This window comes from Esox lucius, chromosome 25 (assembly GCF_011004845.1).
Source record: "Esox lucius isolate fEsoLuc1 chromosome 25, fEsoLuc1.pri, whole genome shotgun sequence".
Lineage (NCBI taxonomy): Eukaryota > Metazoa > Chordata > Actinopteri > Esociformes > Esocidae > Esox > Esox lucius.
In genome coordinates, this window is record NC_047593.1 from 2,308,340 (window position 1) to 2,315,058 (window position 6,719).

The window sequence follows — 6,719 nt, forward strand, 5'->3', positions numbered from 1 at the left end:
TCCATGTTATTGTGGAATTATTATTGGAATAATTATTAATGTTACAACATTAAATAAAAAATATTTATTCCATGGTTTTTGCCACTGACACAAAAACACACAAATGTTATATCAGTGAAGAATAAATATCAGCGAATTGTAATAAAACAAAAAAACTTTTTTACTAAAAAAAGGAAATAATTTATGGCATAAATAATCACCCCCTTGCTATGACACACCTGAATGAGCTGTGGTGCAACCAAAAGTCTTTACAAGTCTTGTAATTAGTTGAATGGTGTTCACCTGGGTGCAATCAATGTGTTTCACATGCTTTTGGGTCAAATACACTTGTGTCTGGGAGATCCTACTGTTGGTTAGTACAATTCCGAACAAAAACTATATCATGGAGAGAACGAGACATTCAAAGCAAATTGTGAATACAGTTCCTCAAGGCATACTGTAAGTCAGGGGTAGAATACAATAACAAGGCATAGTAAAGTTAATTGTTAAGAAATTAAGAGAATAAAGCACTGTGAATCTGTCTAGTAAAGCTAGTCAGTAAAGCTACCTAGATGTCTATCTAAAGATTTACAGTCTTTCATGGCTAAACTGGTAGACACTGTGCCTATTACAACAATAGCTGGGGTGTTGTAATAGGCAAAATATGTATTCATGGGAGAGTGACAAAAATAAAAAATAAATAATGTGTGGAAGTCTGAGACCAAGTACAAGAAAATTATATGGTCTGATGCGGCCAAAAAATTCCTTTTTGGCCACAACACTAAGTGCTATGTTTGGCACAAACCTAACACCACACATTCTAAGAACACCATCCATATCATGAAGCATGGTGGTGACAGCATCATTCTATGGAGATGCTTCTCTGTAAGGACCTGGAAAAATGGTATTTCAGACAAAATGTATGCAGAAAATTACAGATAAATCCTGGAAAACCTCTCTGCTTTGCCAGGCAGTGAGGATTAATTATGCAAAATGTTTGCTTTGGATTTTTCTATATGTTTGCCGGTTTTATTAAGGGTAAAAAAATATATATCATGACATTTTTGAGGACATGACCTCGGTGTCCTCAGGGGTAGGTACAGGCCTGATTGTCTCCCTCCTTTTAACGGCCCAGCAGTATTTTCTTCTGGCCAAACTGTGAGGTCACCCAGAAACAGTCCCAGTACTTATATGCCTCACCAAACAAAATGTGGGGAATGTCAGTAATAGAGATCTTCTTTTTAAGCCCTAATGCAAACATGTCACGCCCCCTGAGCAGAAAGGGATGCCGGGACAGGTGGATGCTCATCCCCCGAGGCAGGACAAGGCGCCAGAGCAGAGGCAGGCTCTATCCCCGAGGTTGGATGGGATGCCTGAGCAGAGGGAGGACCGGTGGCAGTGGATTGTCGTCCCACCCCTCCAGGGGTGGCGCTAATAGCTCTGGGCGAGTGCAGGGGACCAGTACTGGAGCCCTGGTGCGGAGGACCCCAATCAGAGACAACTAGGTGCAGCAGCCTCTGATTGGGGAGAACAGAAAGAGTAGCGCAGAGATGCCTAGAGGCATCCCCACAGTCAAGCCCTGGCTGTGGACCCCAGGTGCATAGAGATACCTAGAGGCACCCCCGCCAGTACATGACAGCCGCTCAGCACTGGTGATTTGCCACCCCCCGACTTTTACTTTTGGTTTACAGATGTTTATGGTTTCTATAGAAATTCTCACATGGCATATGGTTTTGTGTTTGTATGCTGTACTACAGTAGCAACAATAATGTTTAGGAATAAAAATATTCTGTTTTACCATTGCATTGTTTTTTACTGTGTACATTTCAAACCTTTTCAGCAGACTTGCACTCTAAAACTTTGTATGGAAATTTTGTTATGAGCCTATGAAAGCCAGAATAGCTTTAAATTTAGAACAGCATTGTTTACTATTATGAAAAAAGTGATTGCCATATGATGCAAATACTTGATTTAAAGATTTGTTTATGGACCTACAGTAGTTTCAGAAAACGTGTGAAAGCATTTTTCTTTTTTTTTACTGTAAGTTGGCTTGCAATAGCTGTCCTGCTTCACTCATATTATTTCTATGTATGAGTCCTTCCATGTGTGGAATTTCAGTGTCATAACCAAGTAACAAATGTGTTAATAACTGTCATTAATAGGAACTGTAGCGAAAGCTAGGAGAGCAATTGACAGTACCAAGTGCTTTTAATAATATTCTTTTAACACAAGATCGAACACAGCCCGGGAAAAGTTGAGCTCCAGCCTGTGAGGCCATCGAGGGCCTAGGGCAAAGAATGTGTTAAGAACATGTATGCATAAGTAAAAAAAACGACAAAAGGCCATATTTAAAAATGAAATTCAATTTTATTATGCCCTCCACGTCCCGCCAAAGCATGGACTCTAAAAGACCCCTGAAGGGGTCCTGTGGTATCTGGCACCAAGACAATTTGCAGCAGATCCTTCAAGTCCTGTACGTTTTGAGGTGGAGCCGCCTTGAATTGGACTTGTTGGTCCAGCACATCCCACTGATGCTCAATCAGATTGAGATCTGGGGAATTTAGAGTCCAGGGCAACACCTTGAACTTTTCATCATGTTCCTAAAACCATTCCCAAACAATGTGTGCAGTGTGGCAGGGCATATTATCCTGCTGAAAGAGGCCACTGCCATCAGGGAATACCATTGCCACGAAGGGGTGTATCTGGTCTGAATTGATGTTGAGATAGGTGGCACGTGTCAAATTGACTTCCACATGAATGCCCACACCCACGGTTTCCCATCAGAACCTTGCCCTTGGCTTGTCATTTTCCCACAGTGCATCCTTGTGCCTTCACTTTTCAGTGTAAGCATTGCACACGTACACTGCCGTCCATGTGATGCAAAAGAAAACGGTACTCATGGGTCCAGACAACCTTCTTCCACTACTCCAAGGTCCAATTCCGGCTTTCCTGTGCACATTGTAGGTGCTTTCGACTGTGGGCAGGGGTCATGAAGGGCACTTTGAATGGTCACTGTGTGTTGTGACACATTCCTCCCAAAACCATCATTACATTTTCTGTGACTTGTGCCACAGTAGACTTTCTGTCGGTTTGGATCAGAGGGATAGCCTTCATTTCCCTCGTGTATCGATGAGCCTCGGGCACCAACACCCTGTCGCTGGTTTGTGGTTTGTCCCTCCTGATTGGTCTCTTGCCATCTGATCTACCCAGACCTTGACATGTGACCTTCTTAGGAGATGAACAATGTTATTCACTTCCCCTGTGAGTGGTCATAATGTTTTGGCTTTTCAGTATATATATATATATATATATATATAGTGTTATGGAAATTTACTGAGCTGATTTATTAATAAATTATACAGTTGTATAAGGGTGTAGAGAATTACTAGTGAATTACAAGGATTGGGCTGATGGAAAAGTACTAAGTGCTTAGACAGTAGGAAAATGCCAGATGAGCTGACTGGAGCAGGGAACAAGTCAGTTGCAATCAATTGATCTTGTGAAATGCAGGAGGACAACCCACATTTGTGTTGACCTAGGGTGGAGAGCCAAACTAATAAGAAGAACAAGCCTGGACTGATTTAGACCAGATAAACATGCTTTGATGAAACGTCAGTTATTTTGTGAGATGTTATTACACCTTCTTGCCTCTACAAAGTGGAGGTCTTCTGAGCTATGTTTCAGAGATTTCACTGATCCTGTATTTTGTGTGTCTCTTCTTGCAAGTATATCAGTAAACTGCTGAAGTGTCAAAATATGTTTACCTACTACTGAGAGTTCTACTGGATAGACCTTTACATTCCACCACAATAGGTACAGCATTGGCAGCAATTTTAAGTAGTTTCTGCAAATTAATGAGACCAGGTGTGATGAGACTTTTCTGTCTCTTTTCTTTAGAAAATCTACCAGAAACATACAATTAAAGGTAGCTATTGCGGGTACTTCCAACCTTTAACTTACTTCACAAAGCTAAAAGTAGTCATTATTGTAAGTAATCAGAATTAGCTATTGGTTAGATATCAGGCTAAACAGCAAGTGAGTTCATGATAAAAACAACATTTGTTATGCTAATTTAGGAACAGAAATCCAAATGGACTGAATAACAGGCAGCTAGTTATGGTCTGTAACTCAGTGTCTAATTGCAAGCTCAGATACTGCTGAGCAAAGATGTTCATGTTTTTCTTGTTTACACTTTTTAAGCTTTTATTTAGCTTGTCATTATAAAGACAGTGGGCATAGTAGGATCTCTGACTACGGGAGAGGAAATGTTTGACTAATTCAGGGTTGAAACCAGACTAGGGGAGGGGTAATGTTTTGGTAAGTGCAGAGTTGGTACTTGACTAGGGTAGGGGTGAAAAATAGGTGTGACATTTTATTTGTTAACAGAGTTTAAACCAAGTTTAACAGAGTTAATAAATTAACAAGGGACAGGTGAATACTGAGGAGGGGTTAAACTTTCTCAGGGAAGGTTTGAGGCCTGAGGAGAGAGTGTCATGAAACCAACCCACTCTCTTCCTTTTGCATACATATAACACGGGTTCACTCTTCACAATTTCGTGCTATGCATACGCCAAATTCCTTTTTTGCGTGCAGTTGAGACGCGATCTCCCATGAATGATGATGGTGAAGAAAATAGTTTCATTGACATGCACCAACTTAAACCTATTTGACGTCACCATCATCGAGGCTCGGGTTTCCCGAAGATTCACGAATCGTTTAAAAGCCGAAAATTAACTTTTTCCTTGAAAGAACATCAAAGGGTAAAGGTAAACCTTAAATTCCAAATTTATTCACCGTGATTATTAATGGGAGGAGATTGCGTCTCAACTGCACACAAAAAAGGACTTTGGCGTGTGCATAGCATGAATTTGTGAAGCATGAACCCGTGTTATATGTACGCAAAAGGAAGATAGTGGGTTGCATGAAACACACTGAGAACAGGTATTTGTTCCAGATGCGGTGCGTTGATTGTTCTGTACAGATAATCCAAAGGGCAAGGCAGGAATATCGTAGTCAAGGCAGGTTTAATCAAGAACAGGAAATCCAAAGAGAGGGCAAAGGTACACAATCATGGAACATGCGAGGAATCAAAAACATGTAGGCTAAGGTTCAATATCAAGAAACAGGCAGAAGTACTTAATCAGCAAACAGGCAGGTAGGTCAAAGTTAAAGCTAAGGTCAACTGGTAGGCCAGATAACTGGATTAATAGGCTTAATAAGGAGCTTGTAAAGTTCTGTAACAACGTCTGTGCGGGACTCGTACACAGACGTTCGCATAGGTGCTTGCCAACATACTTGCACGTAAAACTAACATATCCACTAGAGGTCAGTGTTATATTTATTAATCCAGAATCTACACAGAATTAAGAAAAAAATGGAAATGGAAGAAACCAAAACACAACTCAGCGCTTGGAAGAAACCACTCAAGCGTTAGTATGTCGCAGCAAATCAACAATACCTCACAAAGAAACTGAATGGTGAACTCATCTAAATAGAGAAACTAATTACAAATAGGTGGATAGAAAAACAGGTGAATCCAATGTAGATAATTAAAGACTAAATTAAGGACCAAGCATAGATATACGATACTAGAATGGTAAATATAGATATACATGACTAGGTACTGAAAACCAAGGAATACCAAACTAGAACTGTAACTGAAAACAAAACAATAAAAACTACTAGAAAAATAACAGAACAGGAGAAACAAAAAAAAATAACCTTACAGAGAGATGAAAACCAGGAGAGAAGCGGTGCCTATTATGTATTCCATTAATTACATTGTACTGTATTACACCTAACTATTTTTGGGGAAATTAATTTTAACCCATTGTTGTGTTCAAAATATATATTTACTTTAGTATAATTTTTTTTTTATCTCGCCCTGAAGTTCCAATGTTTGAGAATATATAGCACTAGTCCTGTACTAAGTTTGGCATTCATGAAATGACAGAAATAATCTAAAGTTGTCCTCTTTCAGACTGGGCTAAACCAGTTTCAAATTGACATTGTTCCACTATATAGTATTGTATTTTCTTTCAAAACCATACTTTGGCCACAACTAATATTTCATGGTGTCCCTTCATGTGTTGTATGACTCAACAACCTTATTTAGGTATGAATGGCATTTATGATTATGGAATAATTACTTGAATAGTTACTTATTGTTACTATCTATCTATCTATCTATCTATCTATCTATCTATCTACTTGCCTTAATACATGTGTCATTTGTTGAGTTATATGTCATTGGTAAACTTTATTATTTATTATTTGTAGGTTGTTCTTTCCGGCACCAACTTTTGCCAAAAATGAATTAACTGATTACAATGGCATTACTACGCTCTAAGGTTGTTTAACCTAGATGTTTTTTTGTTTTTTTAATCTATGCACTTGGATAGGACCATCTGCAAATTGACTAAAATATACATATTAATATTATGTGTTGTCATCTTTTAATATATATATATTAGCCATCAGGTTGACAACAGTTTATTTATAAGCATACTTCCTTTTCAAAATGAATTCATAGAGTGTAACAAATTGGATAATAGTAATGTTTAACGAGTGTGGTAATGAATATTATCTTCCATATTTACTAATACTGCAGTTGGTCATTAAAGTAATGGAGACACTTATCAAGGCATTTACAGATAAGTGTTTGATTATTTTGTGTCCTCCTATAAAGTGTGAACCCTATATCTATAATAAAGATTCAATATTTATAAATTACCCAGTGA